The 25409-nt window shown below is 39.5% G+C and overlaps 1 long non-coding RNA gene across 1 annotated transcript; it reads right to left on the reverse strand.

Annotated features, from left to right (window-relative positions):
• Positions 1-15546: 15546 nt before the first annotated feature.
• On the reverse strand, positions 15547-18165 carry LOC124286050. The gene is made up of 3 exons (XR_006900942.1): positions 17945-18165; positions 16022-16024; positions 15547-15556 (listed from the first exon to the last, which is right to left on the reverse strand). It is a non-coding gene; the product is annotated as an uncharacterized LOC124286050 (long non-coding RNA).
• Between the last annotated feature and the right edge of the window lie 7244 nt (positions 18166-25409).

The following is a 25409-nucleotide window of genomic DNA, read 5'->3' on the forward strand; positions in this document are numbered from 1 at the left end:
AGTTTTCGGACACTTCGATGTCCTCAAGCGATCCGTATTTATTGAATATTTTGATTGGATTTTCTGAACCCTTTGGGGGTCTGCCACTTTTCAATGAGTCTGCTCTTGGTTTTATGAGTACTTTGAACAGTGTTCTTGGAATTTGTTTTTTAGTTCGAGTTCGTTGGGCTGACTGAGATGATGAAGGTTCCCGGGATAAAGATGAATCCTGACTAGATGACTGTGATGGAACTTCAGACAGGATGTCCACGGTATTTCTGGAGTTCAAAGTCTGAGTAGACTGTTCAGGTGTGAGTGACTGAGGCTTGTTGGTTTTAACCGACGTCAAGTCTGTTTGACAATGTATTGAACAGTTGGGTACTGATAAGGTGTTTACCTTTGGATTGGTGTCCGAATATGACCTTGCAACTGATGCATACGAACCACCTGGTGCTGTTGTTGATTCATCGATTTTTTGCATCAGCAAAGCTAATATTTTGGGTAAATTTGATTTTAGAAATTTCCATTTGTTTTTCCAAATCGGGCAGTCTTTTGAGAAGGAAGAATGACGTCCTGTACAGTTTGTGCACTTCTTTTGGGTACTATTACAGTCTTCTGTAACATAGGTAGTCTCACTGCAGTGAGCACATGTTATCGGTTTTGTACAGGTGTTAACACCGTGGCCTTCTTTTTGACATCTAAAACATCTCAAAGGATTTGGGATATAGATGTCAACTGACATATTGCAGTAACCTGCCTTGACTGACTTTGGAAGATTTGGGGAAGAGAATGAAAAGAGGTATGTATTGGTTTGAATGGTTTTGTTGTTTCTGCGGGTCGTCAATCGTTTCACATATATTACTCCCTGGTCTTTCATTTCAGAAACAATGTCTAATTCAGATATATCAGCCAACAGTCGATCCTTGTCTCTGATTATACCTTTATGGTATTTGGTGTTCTATGGGCAGAGACTATAACAGGAACTCCAACAAACATATCCGTAGATAGCAGGTTGGTCGCTTGCTGTTTTCTGCTACATTCAATCAAAGGGATCCTGAACGCAAGCGTTTGATGTTTCGTACCTCTCCTACTATTCCGTTGACACCTTTAGAAATTGCAAAAGGATTAAGTTTCAAGGGATTCTTATCCGGAGTTTCCGTAATCAAAATCGTGGCCAATAATCAACAGAATTACAAGGTCGCTGTTCCTCATCATTGTCGAGTGGACGTTTTGTCTTTATTGAGGGTGTTTGGTACTCCATGTTTAGTTTATATTTGTTCATCATCCGAGCTCCCCACCCGCAACGGAATGTCATAAAGACAGTGCTAATAACAAGTGGATCTCCGACTTGCAGCACCAGGGATACCCGGATGATATACTCCAGCAAAATTAATTAGTCTACCAGATTGGCCCATTCAACCACCCGTCTAGGTGAAGTAAGGGGCGAAGCGGTGTGTTGGGCAAAGGAACACTGTTCCTCGACCCAGTGCCCTCAACCACCAGACTCCCGTCCTCCCACCGACACAGAGGCGCAACCCACGGCTAACAGGTTGGTGGACCAAATATACCCCCGGGCCCACACAGGGGGTTGAAGAGCTCTTAGCGTTACCCAGCACCCACCACATGGAGGTGGCTCTTCACGGGTGACGAATCTCTTGAGGCCGTGGACGTATGTGAAAACGTCCATTCTAGGGCACATAGCTTGTCGCCCAACAAAAAAGTGCGGGGTAGATCCCCAATAACTCCCCACATAACATAATGTCTTCCAATAATATTGTACAGTGGAACTGCAGAGGGTTAAGGAATAATTTCAATGATTTGCAGCTATTAGTCCAGGACTTCACACCATCAGCCATCTGTCTGCAGGAGACATATTTAAAACAGACGGATACATTTGACCTACGCCATTTCAATGCATACCATTCTTTTTCACCTCCGGGTGATCGGACCACTGGAGGATCTTCGATCCTTATCAAACAGAATATTATCCATAGCCCTCAAGATATACTCACGAATACCTATTGAAAGGTGAGGATCCTCCGTTTGCATCCTTTGTGATGAAAGAATCACGGTCAAGCATGTTCAGCTTGACTGTGTTGAATATTCCATCACAAGGGATAACTATTTTAAATCCCGAACTATGAAGGATCTTTTTAATAATATAAGCTCCCATTTAATGTTTGCATTTAAAAAAAAATTAGATTTATTAAATGATTTGTGTTGTTGTTGTTGAGTTTGATGCTTTGGAGGTCGCCTTCGCCGGTTGGCATGTCGGCAGACCTATCCCTCCTTGGGATGCGTGGGGAATGATTTGTAAATAGATAAATATTTTATAATTGGTAGTTTAGATTATTTACTGATATTGTTTGTGGCTGTACCCTCAAGGGGGGTTGAAATATTGTAAAATTATTGTCCCCCTGAGACGGTATGTACGTCCCAAAACATTCAATGTCAGTTTAAATCTATCCAACATTTTTAATCGTAGAATATGTGTGTTTTTAATGTGTGGCTAAATGTGTCTGAAGGGATGGTGCAAATCCAGTAAGGGTCCATGCAGGAAGCAAATGTACTGTAAGTCCTCATGGTCCCTGGTATGGTGATCTACCTTCAGTTGTTGGCAATCTATAGCCTGATGTTTGATAGGCATTTAGAAGTTGGTAGGGTAATACAACACACTTGATATGGATATGCACATCCATATCACGTGTGTTGTATTAATCTATAGCCTGTTTTTACATTGTGTTGTCATTTCCAATTAAGTTTTAAATGGATATCTGTGATACACTAGTAGTTTTACTGTTCTTCGTCAACAGCTTTTAATTTCTAATTTTATTGATATACGTTATAATCATTAATTGTTCTCGTCACTATATGGCTGAAATATTGCCGATGTGACGTTAAATATTAACTAACTCACTCACTCTTATCCTGGATACTCAGCCTACGTTGGAGACTCGACCACTGTTGCAGTGTGGTGAATATTAGCATCCATGGCTTCCTTGTTGTAATACCTGCTTTGTATTACACTGCCTTTGAAGTGATTTGTATTAATTTGTAATCTTATTTAATTTTAGACAGGTGTTAATTACATCCATATCTTGTTCGTTGGTTTCACATCCAGTTCATTTACGGACTGATAACCGGATTAGTTCCAGCTTCAAAAATAATACGTAACACTTTTGAAGTGTGTTTAAGCTGGCAATTCTCATAACCTACAAAACTCTAGGGTCCTTGGGTACAAATGGCTTCATAGTCTTCTCTGCACAAAATGCGTTTGCTATTTACACTGATATGTTTTGCTCCGTGCTAGGAAACAATCTTATCATTGCTCATTGCTTTGTGAGATGTAGCACATGTTGTAGCCTTGTGACTCAGTACTGTCTCACGCACAGTCTGATCAATACATATTGACCAAGTGGAAAATGAATTATTGTCAACATAGTAAATACTTTTCTTTCGAAAAAGGGGCGGTGGGGTAGCCTAGTGGTTAAAGCGTTGGCTCGTCACGCCGAACACCCGGGTTCGAATCCCCACATGGGTAAATTGTGTGGAGCCCATTTCTGGTGTCCCCCGCCGTGATATTGCTGGAATATTGCTAAAAGCGGCGTAAAACCAAACTCAGTCGATCAGTCTTTCAAAAAATGATTTGTTGATATTTTAGGATATCACTAAGTCCCGAGTACTGTGAAAAACACAATGTCAGTTCACATTCAGAAGATCTCAAACGATTCGCTCTAAATCCATTCCCATGATTTGGACCCATGCACTCTTTCCACCGGACGCAACTTTGTCCATCTGTTTACCTTCGCGTACTGTTTGCCAGGAAGTCAGCTTACAGACCTGACATTATCACAATTATGTGCTGCTGTTTTGATTTCACTCCACTTCGGCTTTGTCTAGGGTACGTTTAGAGTTGTACATCAATATAGAGGCCACTAAGTCAATATCACATAATACCATGTTTATTGTTCTAGAACACAAAGTGTGTACATAAGACAGTCTGGTCGAATTAAATGGAAGTTTACACAAGATACAGCTATCCAGTTACATCGAAATACCTTAATATATACCCCCCATTTACATATTATATAAGGCCTCACCCAACCAATCAAATACTACTACTTCAACGAGAGATCGGACACTTCTGCATTGGACAAACGGAGGTGTTTCTATTATTCAGACTAACAGACGGAACGGCCTGCTGTGTGTGTAGGATACTCTGGAACCATGTCTTTAGTCCATCTGATTTCATTGCTCATTGTTTCAACCGGACAATCGACATTCTCTGCCACCATTGATGACTTACATCGTCTACGTCATCACCTATTCACCAACTATACATCAGACGTAAGGCCGTTACTGAACCAGTCACAACCTCTTGTCATAGATGTCGATTTCCAGTTCATAAGGATCCATCATATTGACAATACACAAAAGGAGTTCTCCATCCGGGGAATACTGTCCCTTGCTTGGAAGGACGAGTTCCTCTCCTGGAAATCAGCTGATTTTGGAGGTTTGAGACACTACCATCCAAATAAGGGAGAGGTTTGGACTCCAAGCATTCTCAATGAAGACGGTATTGAAGACCAAGACGTTATGGAGACGATAAATAGGTGTATGCTGTACACAAATGGATCAGTTATGGTTCGTATTCCTGGGTATTTCTCAACCTTCTGTAATTTTGAGATGACGTATTTCCCATTTGATAGTCAGACTTGTATAATTCAAATGAATTCCTTAGATTATTTTGCTGAAGAACTCACATTCCGTCCTGTCTCAAAACAAGTGACGATCATCGGAAACAACAAAGATGCTGAATGGACTGTGGTCTGGGCTACGATTACAAATGGTCAAATCATCGTTCCTTCACTTAGCTACAGCAGAATTAGTGTCATGTTCCAGGTTGCCAGAAAGCCTTTGTTTGCCATCTTGAACATCGTCATCCCCATCGTCACTATCTCCGTCCTCAGTATGATGGTGTTCCTGATTCCCGTGGAGTCTGGGGAGAAGTTGTCCTTCTCACTGTCGGCGTTGTTGTCACTGGCAGTCTTCATGAGTTTCATCACTGAACAGATTCCTGCATCGTCGGAGAAACCGCCACTGCTGGTCATCTACCTGACGTCGATGGTTCTGCTGAATGCTCTATCAGTCGCCAGTACAGTTCTTACCCTGCTGTGCCATCATCGAGGCTCTGTTAATAAGGAAACCAGAGCACATAACGGCTTATCTAACCAGAATATTTCTGATGTTGTGATGGAGAAAGCTTCTTTCAGAAATCTGATTTCACTGATTTGCTGTGGGAAAGAGAGGTATAAGTCAGGCAGCCGCGCCTTGAACAACGCACTGCTTCTGCTTTTTATGACACTTGTAATAGGACTTACTATTGGTATCATGACACGAATGACGAATAACAACTGACTTCGTAAATAGGTTTTGGATATTTCCATATTTTAACATGGATTTCAGATGATGATCCTCAAAACTGATTTGTTGTGTACAGATACATTCGGAAATAGTTTATATATATCCTCCATATATAGTGTGAATAAAGGATTCTGGGTCAGAAAAATCTGTGGTTGGTGTAATGTGCATTCTTTGACAAACAATCTATCATTTAGTCATATGCCATGCCACGACTATGTTACTGAGGACATATTCTATCTCAAGGACTGTACCCCCGTGCGGAACGGGAATAGAATAGGTCATCAGCTCCCTATTGCTGGTCGTGAGAGGTGACCGAATTGGGAGAGCTCTTTGTCGTGGTTATGCCACTGTGTTGGTGGAGGACGTGATTCTAGTGGTTGAGGGCACTAGTTCCAGGAATAGCGTTCCTTTGCCAAATACACCGCCTCGACCCTTGACAGGTGGTGAAAGATACCCGGTTCTATCAATCGGCTGGTCATGTTAAGCCCCGTGTATAAAGTTATAAGGTATGGCTTTACACACTACATTCACCTATTAAAGGGTCTTCTGTTCAAAAAGGTAGTTGAGTTAATTACCAAGAGCATATACCCAGAAAGCAGAGGCTCATGGGTTAGTCTAGGTAGTCCTTTCTATCTGCTAGAGTATATCATCCCAGTATAGCTTGTTGGAATGACGCTTATGTATAACATTGCCCCTGTTGGCGCTGCATGGTGGGTAGGGAACAGGTTTGAAATCAAACTTTTGGGAAATAAAAATAAAAACAAACCAAACGACAACACTCATTCTGAACTGACATCCTGTGATGATTGTGACAAGAGTATTTGATTCTGAAAGGGATACTTGGCAGTGGTTCCCTGTCACAGAAGCTGAGAGTGAAAGCCACTTTTCCAGAAAAAGTTGGTAAAGGCAAAGCTGGTCAGAAGGAGGATGTTAAAAACTCACGATTGGGAACACTCTGAGAGAATGTACTAGAAAAGCACAAGCTATCAATTTGACTTCTTCAACTAACATAGCTGATATGCCTGTTAGCCGTTTGGTAAAAGACCCAGTAAATTTCAGTAAGGGCCTAATCCGTGACAGTCAAGCTGATGGAACATTAAGCCAAACTATTTACATGCCCCAAAGAAGGGACGTTTCCATCCAACACATATGACATGACTTTCGAGACAACTGCTCTACAAGGTTGTGTTAAGGTTGGTTGTTACCCCATGCCAGTAGACCACTTCCCACGACCTACTTGCTGTTTCAAATGACATCAACCGAATTCATGCAAAGGTAAGGTTACTTGTTTCAGATGTGAAATACATATGCTCAGCCTTTGAAATTCTCCAGCTGTCAAAGTGACCATATGTCATCTTCGACTGGTTGCAGTGAATTTAAATCAGTCCTTCGTACAATAAATGAAATGTGACTAAAAATGAAAATCGGTTATAGTGATGTCAGGACACAGACAAAAGCAACGGCATTCGTATTCCTGTGTTAAACTTCAAAACCGTGCAACATCTGTGCACTGTCAGACAGTTGGATACATATAAAAACAAGTTTCTGATACTGAAGAATAAGTTACAGCTCCAAAACTACGACACCATTCACATCAATATCAGGAAGAACCACAAAAGCTATAGAAAATCATAATGGTGAAATGTAAACAATTAAAAATCAAACAGGACAAGTGTCAAAGGCTCTCAAGGATCCACCCTGTACAACTCTACCACAAGTACAGGCTGCCTGTGTAACTAAAACCTAACTCTAATCGTTTAGAAAACATTGAAGATCCAATAATGTTATTCTCCTAACAAGTCTCAAACAATGCGGTGCGGTGGGGCCTAGTGGTTAAAGCGTTCGCCCGTCACACCGAAGTCCCGGGTTCGATTCCCCACATGGGTACAATGTGTGAAGCCCATTTCTGGTGTCCCCCGCAGTGATATTACTGGAATATTGCTAAAAGCGGCGTAAAACTAAATACACACTCAAACCAGACATGATTCCTCTTTAAATTCTTACATTCGGAAACCATAGTTTAACAATAAAAGTGAACAGGCACGAAAGTATAGGAAGAAAAAAGAAACATATTTCCTCCGTTATCCTAGTGGTACTGTTCACTATTTGGATAATGTTGAAATTACAAATGTCGCGACAAAGTAAGCGTCAATCTTGGAGGAACTGTCGCATTTCGAACATGATACGGACAAACAAAGGCAAGGGATCAAATATATTGGAGGGATCCTTCACTTACTGAAAGAAACTGATAAGTCATTAATGGAGAAAAATGACATGGCCAAAACGCTTGCTGAAACACTAGCCCAAAATTCGCCATCTTCCATTTACGTTCCTGAATTTTCAAAATATCAGAAACAGGAGAATAAACATACTGCAACAGAAGCTGATAGTATGCACTACCAACTCCGGGAGCATTTGACGAGAGACCTCGAGAGACTTTTAGATATATTTGATCAGATGTGGATTTGAGTATTTTTCCTTCAGAATGACATGATGCTATTGTGACTCTTACACCATACAGATCCCTCAAACAATATCTCTAACAAATTGTGTAAAACCATGGAACGAATGGTTAATAATAGATTAGTTTGGTAATTGAAAACCAATAATCGTATTACATATAGTCAATGTGGTTTCAGAAAATATAGTTGTACTATTGATTATGTAATACCTCTAGAATTGTTATTGTAAATCAACAACACGTAGTATCAGTATTTTCGATCTTGAGAAAGCCTATGATGCTACCTGGAAACATGATATTTCAAATGATTTATACGATTGTGGCTTGAGGGGTCGTGAATCTCATTTCATATCACAGTTTATAACAGAGGGCAATTTTTTATATGACAGGCAATTTCAAGTCCGAATGGGTTCCACCCTGTCTGATCATCACAATCAGGAATAGGGTGTTCCACAAGGCAGTATTTTGTCAGTAACTTTGTTTAGTATCAAGATAAACAGTCTGCCAAATATTTTAAATGATTCTGTTAGTGGATCGCTATTTGTTGACAAGTTTAACAGCAACTGCAATCGTGGCTCAATAAAACCAATTAATTGTTTTGTTAATGGTTTCAAATTCTCAAAAAGTAAAACTAATTGTATACAACCAACAAACACATGCTCATTATATAGATGGAAGTGTACATTCGATCTACAAACAGAGATTTCTTATGGATGTCGGTTTTGTCACTTTTATTCTTTGACACGGGTTACCACATTACATCACCTTTTATCTGTATTCTGCGACTCTTCGTGTTTCTTAACTGAGTACGATATATATTCAACTATCGAACACCATAAGAAGAATATGAAGCTCCAACACACTGCCTTTTCTGTAGAATGTATGAATACTTGAACCAACATTAATTGGTAGGGTGTGTTTAAGATACGTTGGAACAATATTATTGAACAGACATAGCCTTCTTTTCACGTTTACCATCTCTTTTCATAATAAAAATGTTTATAGAATTACACTGTGGGAGCCCAGCAATCGTTCTGGCAGCTTCTCTCCATAGTACACCAACCCGTGGCGATCCGGGTTAGAATTGGTCTCCAGCAACCCACGCTTGTCGTAAGCGGAGACTTACGGGATCGATTGGTCAGGCTTGCTGATTTGGTTGACACATGTCATCGTATCCCAATGTTGCTTAGGAATGTGATCAATGGATTGCCTGGTCCGGACACGATTATTTACTGCGTGGGGCGTTAAACAACAAACACACACTGCTCAGACCACGCCTCGACTACAGCGCATCTACGCCAACACAGGTGAGTGGAAGCAACAGTCAACATGGATAGCTAAAAGGGTGAGTGAGTGAGTTTAAATTTTACGCAGCACTCAGCAATATTCAAGCTATTATGACGGAGGTCTGTAAATAATCGAGTCTGGATCAGACAATCCAGTGATCAACAGCATGAGCATCGATCTGCGCAATTGGAAACCGATGACATGTGTCAACCAAGCCAGCGAGCCTGGCCACCCTTATCCCATTAGTCGCCTCTTACGACAAGGATGGGTTACCAAAGATCAATTTTCTAACCCGGGTCTGCACGGGTCACAGCTGAAGGAACAGTTTCTCTGTCTGCCAGCTATTGCACCCACAGGAGTCAGACACCGGGAACAGTTTGCAATCAACTTCTATTCATGTACATATTTCCAAAGTTTAGCATGATAGTCAGAGAAATGCATTGATTATTTATTTCAGTTTCCTAAGTGCAAGACATCTAAGAATTGAAATGTTTATCCAGGTGAGACCACCCACTACTGTCAATATGGCCTGTACAATCAACGCTTCTAGTTGTTTGTTCTGGTAAAAGACTTTCTTTTTTAAAATGTCTAATATTCAATCACTAATTCTTCTTTTTCGCTCTCTATAATGCTTCCACAGAATGTGTTTATCGCAGGGCGAGTTAAAGTACTATGTGACGCATATAAAGAGTTGTTTGCTTAAAGGCACTATTTTACACCACACTTCTCTAAAAATAAACAATGCATTTCACTCAAAAATACTATCAGACCTCAGGGATGATGTACTTAGATTATGTCCCTTGGAGCGCTCTTTACAAATATCCTATAACTCATTTGGAGACAGTACTCAGTCCTCAACAAAATGACGCTAATGTCTTGCGCAAAAACATGCGCGCAACCTGTGATTGAAACCACTTCGGCAAACACCGACAACAACGCGTGCTACAGTTTTCGATGTACGGAGCAATTGTTTACATTCCATATATGACAAGTGTTGTGTGTTTGGAAGCTGTTCGCCTCGAAGTTTCAATTATAAATTTCAGGCAAGTCATAAGGGATAATAGGTCTTTCATTGCATGAATAGGAAGTTACAGTGAGTGCATATGACCCAATATATATGAAAATCTCAAACTATTGTCGAAAATGTGTGAAATTGTGTCTTTAACAATAACGTAGGCGTGAGTAACGTAAGTATTTTCAGATTGCTAAGCCACAACCTAACACTAGTTGGTGCCTGTGATCAGTGTACAGATTGACCTCACACAAGTATATCCCTTGTGGGCAGTCAGTATTTGATAATAATACGTGAGGTCATTCCGAGAAAAAACAACTTCGCAGTGTCTTAGTGCTGTAAATAACAGATTGTATCACATGTACCTTTCTCTTGAAGTGATGGCATAAAACAGTTGCAGGGCAGTGGAATCACATGAGTCCTGTTAGACTTAGGCTATCTTTCCAGATGCTGTTGTTGAGGCCATTGTACAGTCAACAACTCTGTAAAAGCAGGCGCCGTATGAGAAGAACAATCAGAATCAGTAGCTGTCATACGGATACTGTACAGGTACCATAAAACATTTAGTAATTGATATATATTTGAGAATGAGAGTAAATACATAGCATACATGGCAAAACTACAATTGTCCGTGGCAATTGTCAGTGAAAGTCAACGTGAATCTCCTCACCACTTGTTGTTAAGTTGTTTCATTACGTCAGCGACGTGGTTCCTGCACAACGCTAACCACGCCACGCAGGTTATGTAAACCAGTTATACTACCGAACCACTGACAGCATCTGTCAACATGGCAATCTTTCATTTACCAGTGCCCAAACATGTAGGAGTGTAGGAAACATGGAATTAACCTAAACCCGTCATATAAGATGTCAAGCGGCATGACATGGTGATTCGAAAACGATGAAGAAATACTATTCCACCCTATGATAAAGGCGTATCAAGTATGACTAAGTGGTGGAGAAAATCAATGTCCGTTGCTGGGAACCCCACTTTTAAGCAACATCAGTCAGACACGTGTCACATATAGGGTGCTGCTTACTCGGGATTACACCTGCCTCGCCAAATATAATTGTCCTCATGATATACTTAAGATTAATTACACTGAAATTTCTAAATAACCATAACAGTATGATACCGTCTTATCAGCACAGATACACACACCACATCCGTAATTCCCCTGGCGCATGAGACTCGATAACACCTGCAATAACACATGAAATATGTGAAGCAAAGCTATTATCAATTTCCCTTGAGGTATATACTCTGTTTATTGTGCAAATAAATCGAAATAAATCTATATTGATTATCATATTCACATGACATTGTCGGACAGCTCACCGAAACTGATACGTGCATTTGTATTTGCTTGTTTCTCAATTTCTAAAAATAATGTGTAAACAACAGATAATTAAATATTTTAAAAATATCATAATATTAAACAGTAGTGTGTTTTTTTATTAGTTGTTTAATGCCGCACTCGGCAATATTCCAGCACATGACGGCTGTCTGTAAAAATCGAGTTAGGACCAGAGTGAGTGAGTTAAGATTTAAAGTCACATCGGCAATATTTCAGCCATATCGTGACTAAAAACAAGTAATAAATTTAGAATAAATAAAAGTAAATTTTTAAAAAATCTGAGAGCGAAGGACAGTAAAGCCAACTAGAATATCACAGATGTGAATATAGAACAATTATGTAACTCCAAAACAGCTTAAATGCAGAAGACAAGTTGAATACAATATAAGAACAGGCTATAGATTGCCAACAACTGAAGGTATACTAGGGACCATGGGGACTTACAGTACATTAAAAGGGCATGTGTACTGCGGTTAAAAAAGTAGTACTGAAGTTTACATTTACTTTTAAACTTTTGAGCCTTACGTACCCTCTCAGGGGGGCAATAATTTTACAGTACTTCAACACCCTGTGAGGATACAGCCACTAATTATAACAATCTCAGTTGATAATCTAAACTACCATTCATAAGGAAAAAAACATTTATCTATTTACAAAACATTTGTCAAAAATTATCCAACAATTCTATTTCTTTTAAAGAACCAATAATTAAATGAAAATTAACAGTAGTAATAAGATCCGTAACAGTTTTTACATTGAAATACTTATCCTTTGTGATGGAAAAATCAATACAGTCAAGCAGGACATGCTTGACCGTGATTCTGTCATCACGAGGGATTCGAATGGATGATCCTCACCTTTTAACAGGTATTCATGAGTATACCTAGTATGGCAAATACGACATCGTCTTACAATAACCTCTTCAAATCTGGACTGACAACCCAAATTGGTGTACCCGATAGTTGGTTTGAATTCATGTAATTTATTGATACCTAGCTACTTGGGTGTCCCACTTCTTTTGCATTAGATCAGGTATATACGATCTAATCATAGGTTTATAATTAGAGTTTGGAATATGAAGTGTGTCACAGATTTGTTGAGTGCTGACTTAGCAGAAAAATCCGCCATTTCTTTCCCAGAAATTCCAACATGACTGGACAACCAACAGAAAACGATGTCAGTAGCAAGGTCATTATATAACTCGATTATTTCAATTAAAAGTGGATGTTTAACACATAAGTCTTTGATAGCCTGAAGGCACGAAAGAGAGTCAGAAAAGATTATATGTTGTTTATGTTTAGGGTGTTTTTTATATAGTTTAAGGCTGTTAATACGGCCTTTGTTTCAGCTGTGAAAACTGAGCTGTGATCTGGTAAGATATTGTTCTGGATCCAATGACAGTGGCACAGGCAACTGCGCCACCATCCTTGGACCCATCTTTATATAAAGATCTATATGTATCATAGTTATTTCTTAATTGACTAAATTCTTGTTTACACTGTAAATCATTTGTTTCTGATTTTTTTTAAATGTGGTTAATGTTAGGTCGACTCGTGGCCTCACCAATTGCCAAGGAGAAGAAGAAAGAAGACGGGAAGGAGATATTTTCAAGATCAATGCCAGCAGCAGAAATGAATGGCTTGGTTGTTATCCCAAGAGGTGGAACAAGTGAAGATTTTTACCATACAGATCCTCATAAAGAGGATTAAAACACCGGTGTGTGCAGGATTGTATTCATTAAATATAGCTTTGTGATGTATGGTAAAGATAATTTAATACAACGAAGTTTTAAAGATGGCTCATCAGCCTCGACGTAGAGAGTGTCAATGGGAGAGGTTCTGAAAAATACAAGATAAAGTCTTAGACCTTGGTGGTGAACAGAATCTAATAGTTTGAGGTTGCTTTTACAAGCCCCATCATACACGATAGTTTCGATCGGACCAGTGATCTATATAAGTGAAGGAGAGTAGTTTGGTCCCCTCCCCACTTTGAATTTTAGAAACAACTTTTAACAAGTAAGGGCCTTCAGGTATTTGGCTTTAAGGTATTAATATGAGTCAGGACCAGACAATCCAGTTATCAACAGCATGAGCATCGATCTACGTAATTGCAATACGATCACATTTGTCAACCAAGTCAGCGAACCTGACCACCTGATCCCGTTAGTCGCCTCCTGCGGCAAGCATGGGTTACTGAAGACCAATTGTTACCCGGATGTTCACGAGTATGGGTGATATGTTTTTAAGCACTATTTGATGTCAAGCTTGAATCCTTATATTTCAAAATAACATGACTGAATTCTTGTGTTCTTACTCACCAGATAGTTGTTGGGGTAATTGAAACATCCTAATGAATGTGAAACAAACAGCGAGAATTCAAGAAGGAAACGAAGATTAACAACAGGAATTCTGCAAATAACCATGTAATAAACTGGCAGGAAAACGGACGAAAAACTGAAATATAAAACGTCAGTGGATGGACAAAATGCCCAGTCTTCACTATCTTCAGGAACTGATTCAATTTGGTATAAAGTGCAAATAGCTGTTTAAATGATTGGACCACAAACGATAATAAACACAGATGAATGGAGTTACTTTCCTTTGCGATAGAGATATGTGTTCATCGTCTCTCTTGAAATGTTGTGAAATAACTGTGCTCCATGTGCAAATGACGAGATACGTCACCAGATTTGATGGCTTCAGTGTCTACAGAATCCGATCCAAAACGGGCATACGTCTGGTGTCATAGAGAGCAAGAATAGGAACTTTTACAAAAGCACATTGAAAAGAAGTTGGCATGTGTAGATCCCGCACACGATGTGGACACACGGGATAGACACCAAGTACAGGCTGATGTCTACAATACACATCGTACTCAGCATCCACACTTTACCAGGTAAGTGAGCTTGCAGTAACCTACAAAGATAAATGGATGCTTGATTGCCAGCCCAGACCCGTCGGTCGGCCAAAATAATGATAATAATAATGTTGATCCAACACAATGCTGCTCTCTGGCCTTACATCATTACCCTGACGGAATTATACTTTCAAAGCCGCTACTAAGCGCTTCGCGCGACCGTATAGGTCCGTACATGCGCTTCTCAGGTACCCATTTTGAACAGCTGGGTGGACTTAATGCAATGTGGACGAAGTGCCCTGCCCAGGGACACAACACAGTATGAGACCCAGGTCAGAAATTTTGATGTCTCCACCGGGATTCGAACCCGGGCCTTTGGCGTGAGAGGCCAGCATGCTAACCACTACACCACTGTGCTCCACTGTACGTGTGCTTCAAGGACTAACACAAGGTCAACAGCACAAACGTTTAATTTGTTTTCCCCTGGCGGGTGCCCGTGCAAAGATCCTGAACAAGAACTATAGGCCTAATCGTAGACATTGTGACAACGATGTAATTTCTCTGCAAACTGAGTTATTAAGAGAGACTAGGCATTCAGGACTTGAAATCAGAAACAGGTAAAATGAACAAGACTCTGGGCACCATGAACACACAGGTATATGGCTTGAAAGCAGAACAAGAAATCATTCGCTTGATTATAGTATACGTAGCTGATAGACTTGAACATGCTGAATATTGCAACCGATAATCTTCTCTGTGTAAGGGTAAATATCTTTGTTTGTAGATACGTGATACATTTGAGGAAGGGATAGAAGGGGTCAGTACAGTCGGGCCAATAATTCTATACTGTATGGAATCTAGCTCTGAGTGTAAGCAGTACATCTGTGACTTGTTGGGCTCCCATAACGACAACCCTGATGCTCTCATTGCAGCACATCGACTTTGGTCCAGTGAATCTCCTTGCCTAATGGTAATGATGGTTGTATATACGGAAGTCAAAAGTGTGCTACAGGGCAGAGATCAGATCTGAAGAAGTGTGGCATCAGTATTGCATCAGTGATTTGACCGACAGGGTAAGAAGTCAACTCAATCAGTTGGAAGAGCAAGGGAGATTTGACTGCTTCAAAACTGGTAAGAAAGACCAAATACCCCGAGATGGGAAAGACAATCCTACAAAACACTACTACTACTACTACTACTACTACTACTACTACTACTAGAGACCATCTGACAGTATCAGAAATACTTCTAGTAACTGTTGCGAAAGAAGTCGTCTTCGTAGCAGAGTGAGTGAATGTGTAAGGTTTTATGCCGCTTTTAGCAATATTCCAGCAATATCACAGCGGGGGCACCAGAAATGGGCCTCACACATTGCTGTAGCAGAGATATAGACGTGGGAAATAGGGGTGTGGCCCAGAACACTCTCACTGTAAGACAATATGTACAACGTCTGTTCTGGAGCGTATGTGGTCTGCGTACTCTCTGAGAAGAGAGTAACTTCATGTGTTATACATTGTAATAAGATATATAGGATTGTTCTGAGAAACCTGATTTAAGCACGATAAATATACATGCACTCTTTCACTGACTGTTAATGTTTTGGAATTATTCAGGTGCATTCAGGGTTCAATATCGTGAAGTCGACTCCCTAAGGCGCGTAAACACAAAATAGCGATATGATTGGATTAATCAGTTGCATTGTGTGAACTCACTAACTAACAGGTTAATATTTCAGTAGGTAAACACATCTCACACAAACTGGTGATCACTTTTCGCACCTAATTTAAACTTTCAGTGACACTCAGACTTTAATCCTTTGAAACAACAACACTGAAACAACATATTACATCAAAGGATTTTTGCCCTCAACCCGAAGAGTCGACTTCCCGGTAAGAGTCCGTATTCAGATGGTTGACTCTCTGGGGCAATTACCCTTCATAGAAGGAACTATGTCTCCAAGTATGGGCTATTGCGTGAATGCCGCTTTGTTGCTTGTGGGCAGGTCTGTGTTTAAAGTAGACAAGAATGTACTAATAGTTCCTACACACACAGAATGATCAGATAAGTCTATGGATAAATGGACAACGTGCGGAATTACACATCTGATAGATTAGATACCCTTTAAATGATTGATGATGTGTATATTCTGATTGGGATAGAACTTAATGCACGCACGGAAACAGAGGAAGGATGTATGACCGACGACGTAGCAGAGAGATTAGGTAATGATCATTTTGGCTATTTGTTTGACAAGATAACCTCTGAAAGATCCTCTTGTGATATCACTATAAATGGTTTTGGTAACAGGTTCATAGAACTCTGCTCTGCTTTAATTTTATCCATGCTCAATGGAAGAACGGGGTTAGATTCGGACATTGGGGAATTTACCTTTACTTCCTCCCTGTGGGAACCAGCTTTGCTAACTACACCATCGTGCGGATGGCTTATTTACATTGTCTTCTGGGCCGACTCCGTGGTGTAGTGGTTGGAGCGTCCGCCCGGAGAGCGGAAGGTCGCGGGTTCGATCCCCGACCGCGTCATACAAAAAGACGTTAAAATATGGTACTTGTTGGTCCCTGCCTGGCGCTAGGCATTAAATGGTACAAGGACTGGTCGGCTCGGAGTCAGTATAATGTGTCTGAGTGGGGTATTCATGCTTCACTGCGGCATGGTATCTCAGTGGGCTAGCACTATAAAACCAGCTTAAGTCTGGGCTAGTTCAAGCAGCCGCACATACACATACACAGGCATGCACGTCGTCATATGAGCGAAATATTCTCAAGCACGACGTTAAACCCAATTTCACCTCACCTCACCTCACATTGTCTTCTGACTTTAATGCCCCATGTAAGTCAGACTGACCACCTAACTGTCATAGGCTCTTTCCTCTGTGACTCCCAAGAAGTGGAGCCGTGGACTATGCGAAACATGTATGTGAGTGAGTGAGTGGGTATGGTTTACGCCGCTTTTAGCAATATTCCAGCAATATCAAGTCGGGGGACACCAGAAATGAGCTTCACACATTGTACCAATGACGGGATCGAACCCGGGTTTTTGGCGTGACGAGCGAACGCTTCAACCACTAGGCTACCCCACCGCCTCCTCACAGGGTCTGGAAACTGGAACTCAAAGAAAAGGTTCCGTGCCGACCTCTTGTCACATGACGCAGTCAACAAGTCACAACTGTGTTGCGATAAAACGCAATGCTTTTCAGAGATGTTCTGTGTCACGAAGACATATCATGGAGAAAACATTACTGATTTGAGGAAAAATGTTCCTATTATCAAAGTGAACGATATAAGCTGTTGAAATTATTTCGTTTAAATATAGACAGCATTACACTTGTCAAATACCCAAAAGGGAGACATATATACACAAGAGAACGGAAAATGATTTAACCATATTTATTTCCATAGAAAGGAACCGGATTGGTAAACAAGCATAAGCTTATATGAATACCGCTCCGGGATACAATGGGAAGAAGAGTAATAATATATCCAAATATAGGTTCAAGAGTTTGTCAAATCCTCCACTGTCGCTTAAGGTTAGGATGTAGCGATCTCAAAACTGACAAACACAACAGACATATATCAGAGAGAGCAGATTGTTTGCGTGGCCACCCTACTGAAGATGCACGTCATTACTTCTTTGTATGTCCCAGATTTGATGCTGTAAGAGTAAATAAATTGTATTATACCAATGGCTTTTCATTAGAAACAATCTTATACGGAACGTCTTCCATGGACCCACAAATTCAATCACATATCTTAAAATCAGTCCATCTATTTATAATTGAAACTAGGTGCTTTAACTGAGCAAGTCATACACTAAAACCTATAATTCTCAAAGCTATACTACTATGGATCCCGACTGCAGATGCCATGAATGTATACAACCATCATGATGTTAATTTTCCGACTACATGTCATACCATCTACTTTCATTTTAGATATCACCTTTTCTTGTCATGATACTGTTTCATATATCTATGTATATTGGAGCGGTCTTCATATAAGTTCTTTTGAGCTTGTTGACCAATCCAGTTCATGAAAATTCTGTCGTTGCTATTTCATGAAATAAATATGTTTAAACAAAGAAGAGTAAACATGTCAGACGAAAATGTATGATTTGACAAAATCTGCTACCGAAATTTAAGTCAAAATGACTGTAGATATTAGAATCGGTTAAAATTACATTTTTTTAATCTCGATAAACACGGTGATTCTCTATGTTCGGCTGGTAATGAATTCCATAATTTAACAGTATCTGGATGAAAGGACCTCGCATAATTTACAGATTTACGGTTTATAGTCTGAAGATTTGAATCATCGCGCAGATTATAACCAACGACATCCGATACTGTAGGCGGAACAAGGTTACTAAGATAACTCCGTGTAGTGTTATTAACCATTTTGTAAAACAGTCATTTTATGAAGGTATCTTCTACGGCACAACGGGTGATAATTAGTTGCTCTGTATATTTTATGATGGCTGGTACCACGAACAGCACCACATACGGTTCTTAGAGCATCAAGATTGAGCTTTTCAAGTATATCTGCTTGCTGTTTAGTACAATTACCCCATATATGACTGCAATAATCAAAAACTGGTAATATGAACTGTTTGTACATGGTTTCTAATGTTTTTCTGTTTAAACGACATTTGAGACTTCTTAGACAATTCGCCATTGGTGCAACTTTTTGAGCACACTCGTTAATCTGTTCATTCCATGAGCAATCATGTTGAAGTATAAGACCTAAATGTTTATGGCTTTGAACAGAATTAATGAAGAAAGAATATCATAAACTTTGTTTTGGTTCAGATAAACGTCACATAAATAATTATCAGTATACGAAAAACTTCTTCAATATTCCTGTCTGGATAACTAACTTTTGTTTGATTTGTTAAATATTCATTCATTATAGTTGCAATTTCAGTGCTGTCGTCATAAAGTTGATCATTATTTAATACTTGGGGAAAGGAACTTAATGAATTTTTGCCTTTGTATAATCTTTAATCAGTCGCCTCCAGACTTTGGTTCCATGCTTGTCATTAATTAATTTATCGATTTTGTCTGTATATAATTGATTAGCTGTTCTGACGGATGATGTAGCTTTATTTCTGTATAGTCTGAATTTTGTCGGCACCCGTGAAGAGCCACCTCCTCGTGGTGGGTGCTGGGTAACGCTAAGAGCTCTTCAACCCCCCGCTGTGGGCCCGGGGGTATATTTGGTCCACCAACCCGTTTGCCGTGGGTTGCGCCCCTGTGTCGGTGGAGGAAGGGAGTCTGGTGGTTGAGGGCACTGGTTCCAGGAACAGTGTTCCTTTGCGCAACACACCACTTCGGCCCTGACTTCACCTAGACGGGACATCACAAGCGTCAGCTAAACAGCCTAACACTGATCATTTGCCCAAAAAGAAAGGAAAAAAATTCAACAGGAAACAATTACTAACTGTCCCAATACCTTCAGAGGTTCCTTTTGAGAACCCCTTTGAACCTCTAGATATGGAGGTGTCACCGTCCTCTCAGGACTCACGGAGAAGGTTCACTTCCTCACATTCACACGGAAGATCACCAATTGAGGCACCATGACTCAATTGTCCGCTATAATCCAATGGAATTGGAGAGGACTCAAAAATAATTTTAATGAGATTCAATTACTAACACAGGATTTTCAACCGTCAGCTTTATGTCTCCAAGAGACATATCTAAAAAAATACAGATAACTTTACTATGAGACAGTATAGTGATTATCACTCTTTTTCTCCTCCAGGAAATAAAACAACTGGGGGTGCTTCCATTTTGGTACGGCAAGGTGTAATACACAGTCCTGTCCATCTTAGCACAGATCTTCAAACTGTTGCTGTTCGTATCACCATGCATATTGCATTGACTCTGTGCAGTTTATATATTCCTCCCTCTTCTGATATTAGACAGTCGGATCTTAAAATCTATATGACCAGCTTCCGAAGCCATGCCTCTTCATGGGCGATCTGAACGGTCACAACCCACTTTGGGGAAGTGACCATACTAATACTAAAGGTAAAATCCTTGAAGAATTCATTTCTGATAATAATCTATGTTTTCTCAATGCTGATTCAGCTACATATTTACATCCAGCTACGGGAACGTATTCTTCCCTTGATCTATCACTCGTCGATTCTAATGTATATAATGAATTTGAATGGGGGGTACATGACGACCTATTTGGGAGTGATCACTTCCCCACCATTCTCAAAACAGTCAACCCTGGTGATGATCCACCTTTATCACGACGGAACTTTGCCAGGGCTGACTGGTCATTGTATCAGGCACTATGTACTGATCACTTAAAACATGACATTTTGCGAACAGCGAAGATCCTATACAGTTATTTTCAGATATACTGAACAACATTGCTGACCAAACTGTACCAAAGTCCTCTGCAATTCCACACATTCGTAAACCATGGTTCAATAATGAATGTAAACAGGCCAGAAAGTGTAGGAAGAAAGCTGAAAAGTATTTTCGCCGACATCCTACCGTACATATTCTAGACAAAGTAAACATTTTAAATGCTAAGGCTAGACGTGCTTTTAAACAAAATAAGCGTCAGCTTTGGCAAAATTATGTTTCTAAAATAAATTCCCGCACGCCTATGTCAAAGGTGTGGAAGATGATTCAAAGAATAAAGGGCAAAGGTTCCAAATCTACTGTACACCATCTGAAGGATGGTGATAATCTATTAACTAATAAAGCTGAAATAGCAAATAAAATTGGCGAAGCTCTTGCCAACCTCATTATCATCAAATTATGTCCCTGAGTTCCAAAAACATCAGAAACAACAGGAGAAGAAAAAAATCAATTTTAACTCAGACAATGGTGAAGATTATAATGAATTATTTTCACTACATGAGCTACATACCGCCCTTGAGCAAGCTCATGATACAGCCACAGGGGCTGATGATATCCACTTTCAGCTCCTGAAGCATTTGCCCGAATCATGTTTGGAAACGCTGCTAAATATTTTTGATATGATATGGACTACAGGAAATTTCTAATGCCGCTGCCGATCGAATCTAGCCCTACATAGGTGCTGTCAACGTGGCTGGAATTAATAAACGAATTTAAAAGGTGAGTTTTCGCTGTCTTGGGTGATCGATGATTTTGGCTTGGAATTGCGGAGGTAGCTGTTTTCGGCGAGTCGTGGCGTATAACTTTTGAAATAATGATCCGATTGTGACCATTTATAGCTCATTTTGTAGGGAAATCATCTCGCTTTCGATCCGTAGGCCTCGACGGGGCCTTAAAAATAGTTTACGTGGTGAAATCTAACTTTGATTGAGGAGGGGGTGGTTCCGTCGTTACATCCCTTTCCTTTTATATAGTACTAGGTTAGGCTCTATATACCTATATGTCTTTCTAACGCTGTTTCTCCCCTGTGATTATGCGACGATGTCGCATTGACCATACGCGTTATACTAATAAATACATGTTAAAAGGTGAAGATCCTCCGTTTTGTATCCCTTGTCATGAGAGAACCACGGTCAAGCATGTCCTGCTTGACTGTGTTGAATTCTCCATCAAAAGGGATAAATATTTTAATGTAAAAACAGTCAAGGATCTTTTTACAAATGTTAATTTTCATTTAATTATTGATTTTTTTTACAGAGATTGATTTATTTGATGAATTCTGATTAATGTGTTTTGTAAATAGATATATTTTAAAGATTGGTAGTTTAGATTAGTAACTTAGATTGTTAGTGGCTGTACCATCAAAGGGGGTTAGAGTATTGTAAAATTATTGTCCTCCTGAGAGGGTACGTAAGTCCCAAAACTTTCAAAGTAAAATATAAATTTACCACATTTTAAACGTAGTATTTTTGTTATTTTAACTGTTGGCTAAATTTTCCTCCAGTCGCCGACCGCCTCCGTGGTGTAGTGGTTAGAGCGTCCGCCCGGAGAGCGGAAGGTCGCGGGTTCGATCCCCGACCGCGTCATACCAAAAGACGTTAAAATATGGTACTTGTTGGTCCCTGCCCGGCGCTTGGCATTAATGGGTACAACAAGGACTGGTCGGCTCGGAGTCAGTATAATGCGTCTGAGTGGGGTATTCATGCTTCACTGCGGCATGGTATCTCAGTTAGCTATCACTATAAAACCAGCTTAGCACTTGTAAAACCAGCCGCACATACACATAAACACAGGCATACGTCGTCATATGAGCGAAATATTCTCGCACGACGTTAAACCCAATTTCACCTCACCACACCTCCAGTGGCCAGCGCTGAAGGGACGTCGCTAGGGTCAATGCAGGTAGCAAAGTAATGAAATTCCCCATGGTTCCTAGTATGATTCACCTTCAGTTGATTCTTTGCTCGTCACATCTGTGATTCTCTAGTATTTTTACTGTCCATCGTCGACAGGTTTAACTCTTCACACTGTTTTCATTTTTGCATTATATAAATTATTTTCGTCACGATATGGCTGAGATATTGCCGATGTGACGTTAAATATTAACTCACTCACTGAATTTTGTCCAATCGGAAGATAAGTTGCGCCATTTAGCAATTTTGTGTAAGCGATTACGTTTCCGGATCGAACTCCGGGTTTCGTTGTTCATCCATGGCACATCTTTTGGCCTGATAGTGACAATTTTATTAGGTACGTGTTTGTAACATAGATTAATCATGGTATTGTTTACTTGATCTGCTACTTGATTTATGTCACGAGCAGAAAGTATTGTATTCCAATCAAAAGAATTAAGTTCATCAGTAAGGGCTTCGATGTCGGTTGAACTATAATCATAGATTTTTTCTTTTATAAGTAAACAAAGTAACATACACAGGACAGTGATACAACAAAGATAAGATCAAATCAAAGATAAGATCAATCAAAGTACTAAAGGTAGGGTTAATCCTTGTAGGATCGGTTATGATTTGAGATCATCCATTTATCAATTTGATTTGAACCACTCTGCTTGAATTTGTGGTAAGAATATCGTCATTAAAATCACCAGCCACAATTGTAATCAATTCAAGATCAACAGCGTTACCAACAGATTCTTCTATTAAATTCCAATAGACGTCGCTTTTATCTGCCCTATAAAATGTCCCAATGAGAGAATTTCGTTTCTTACATCTTATTTTAACCCATATTGCTTCAAGCGCAGGCAAGTCTAAATCATTCATTCATTCGAAAGACAAGTAGATTTTAATATATATTGCTGCTACACCTCCACCCCTACTCTGTCTGTCTTTTCTTAATTGTAAATGGAAACCTGGAATGTTTATATCAATGCTGTGTATACCATGGTGTAACCATGATTCTGTAAATAAATACAAATGACATCATATGATTCCAATTCAGCCTGGAGTATATCTTACTTATCTCTAAGACTCCGTACGTTTAAATCTATCATATTAAGATCAGTGTTTCGCAATGGTCCGGGATTTGGGTGAACATCACCACAGATCAAAAGAAGAAGAATGATAATCAGAGAAATGTGTTTGGTATAAAGACTTAATATCGAGAATTGATAACACTGTTTTCTCTAAATTTACAGGCAGATTTACTATGAATATGACAATCAAATGAGCCCACCACTTGTCTATATTGCATAATATCAATCATTTTCGAATATGGAAATACAAGTGTTATGTTGGATGGGTTCATACAAAGATATACAGTAACGAATTAAACTAAGCGTTGTGTATATAAAATACACGTATGACGTCAAGTTATTTGGCATTAGGAAAAAGTTGATACACATAATACAAAACATTTTAACTGCTGAAAACCAATGTAGTTCCTTGTGTTAAGAACGAAGTTATGACAATAGTTGTCAACGATATAATAAACTAAAAGAAAAAAATAAGGGTACCACAAAATGAAAGCTTCATCTGCAGTAAAAGAGGAAAAAAACACGGTGGACACTATGTCACTGACATAACTGAGACGCAGGCCAATCTGACCTACATAACGCACGTGCTGCAGCATCTATCACGTGGTGGCATGTTCTGGAGAGTGGAGGGCGAAGCATGATAGATGTTAAAAGGAAAATGTAAAGTTTCTTAATGGATTTTTTTAATATGGACATATTCCCGTTTCTTGATTATCTATGTCCATATTAAAAAAGCACAAGATGTAAGTGTATCCATGTTGGATCAACATAAAGTGTACTAATGTATACATTGAATACATGAACGTCGAATATCTTCATACACACCCATGTTGAATAAGCTCTGTATATGTCCAAACTGAATGAACAAAATGTGAATATGTCCATATGGAGTAACACAAAATATAAATATGTCCATGTTTGATGGACACAAAATGTAAATATGTCCATGTTTGTTAAACATAAGGTGTGCTTATGTTTATATTAAAGGTCACATGCAACCAAAAGATCAAACATAATTAAATCACAATTATCACTTATTCATGACATATAATATACATTGCTGATTATAAAAAAACATATAAACAAAATTATAAGCGTACAATCGCAAATCAAAAGTGCAATATTTTGTACTTGGGTTTACTTCCCTCGAAACGAAGCACCCGGGATACCGAACCCAGTCAGAGCGGGTGGTGTAACCCAGTGTAACGGCTGGTTCATTTGCCAATGCCCTCGAGGATCATTGTGTGTGTGTGTGTATATATATAGAGATGTTGTGTTTTGTAAATACATGCTAATTTTTTGTGTATAACATTTTGCAATCAACAGATATCCTAACTTATCGTACCTCACACATCCATGTCGCTTTCTGATGGCTGAGCGCTCTTCTATTATTTTCAATGTACCCCGCTTACAAGCGAGTAACATTTCAATGAACCCCCGCTGTCAATGGCAGCTCATTTGGTACTTCGTGGTAGTAATTGTTTTATCTCGAATAACATTGCATCACGTATGATGTACGGAAATTACCGATGTTTTGCGAATGCAAATTGATGGAAGGGAGATAACTCTAAATCTGTTGTTCTTGTGAGCAAAATCTAGCGATGGCTACAAAAAGATTTTCAAAGAATTCAAAATTAACATTAAGGTGTT

This window comes from Haliotis rubra, unplaced genomic scaffold (genome assembly GCF_003918875.1).
Source record: "Haliotis rubra isolate DU_JTF1 unplaced genomic scaffold, ASM391887v1 Scf373, whole genome shotgun sequence".
Classification (NCBI taxonomy): domain Eukaryota; kingdom Metazoa; phylum Mollusca; class Gastropoda; order Lepetellida; family Haliotidae; genus Haliotis; species Haliotis rubra.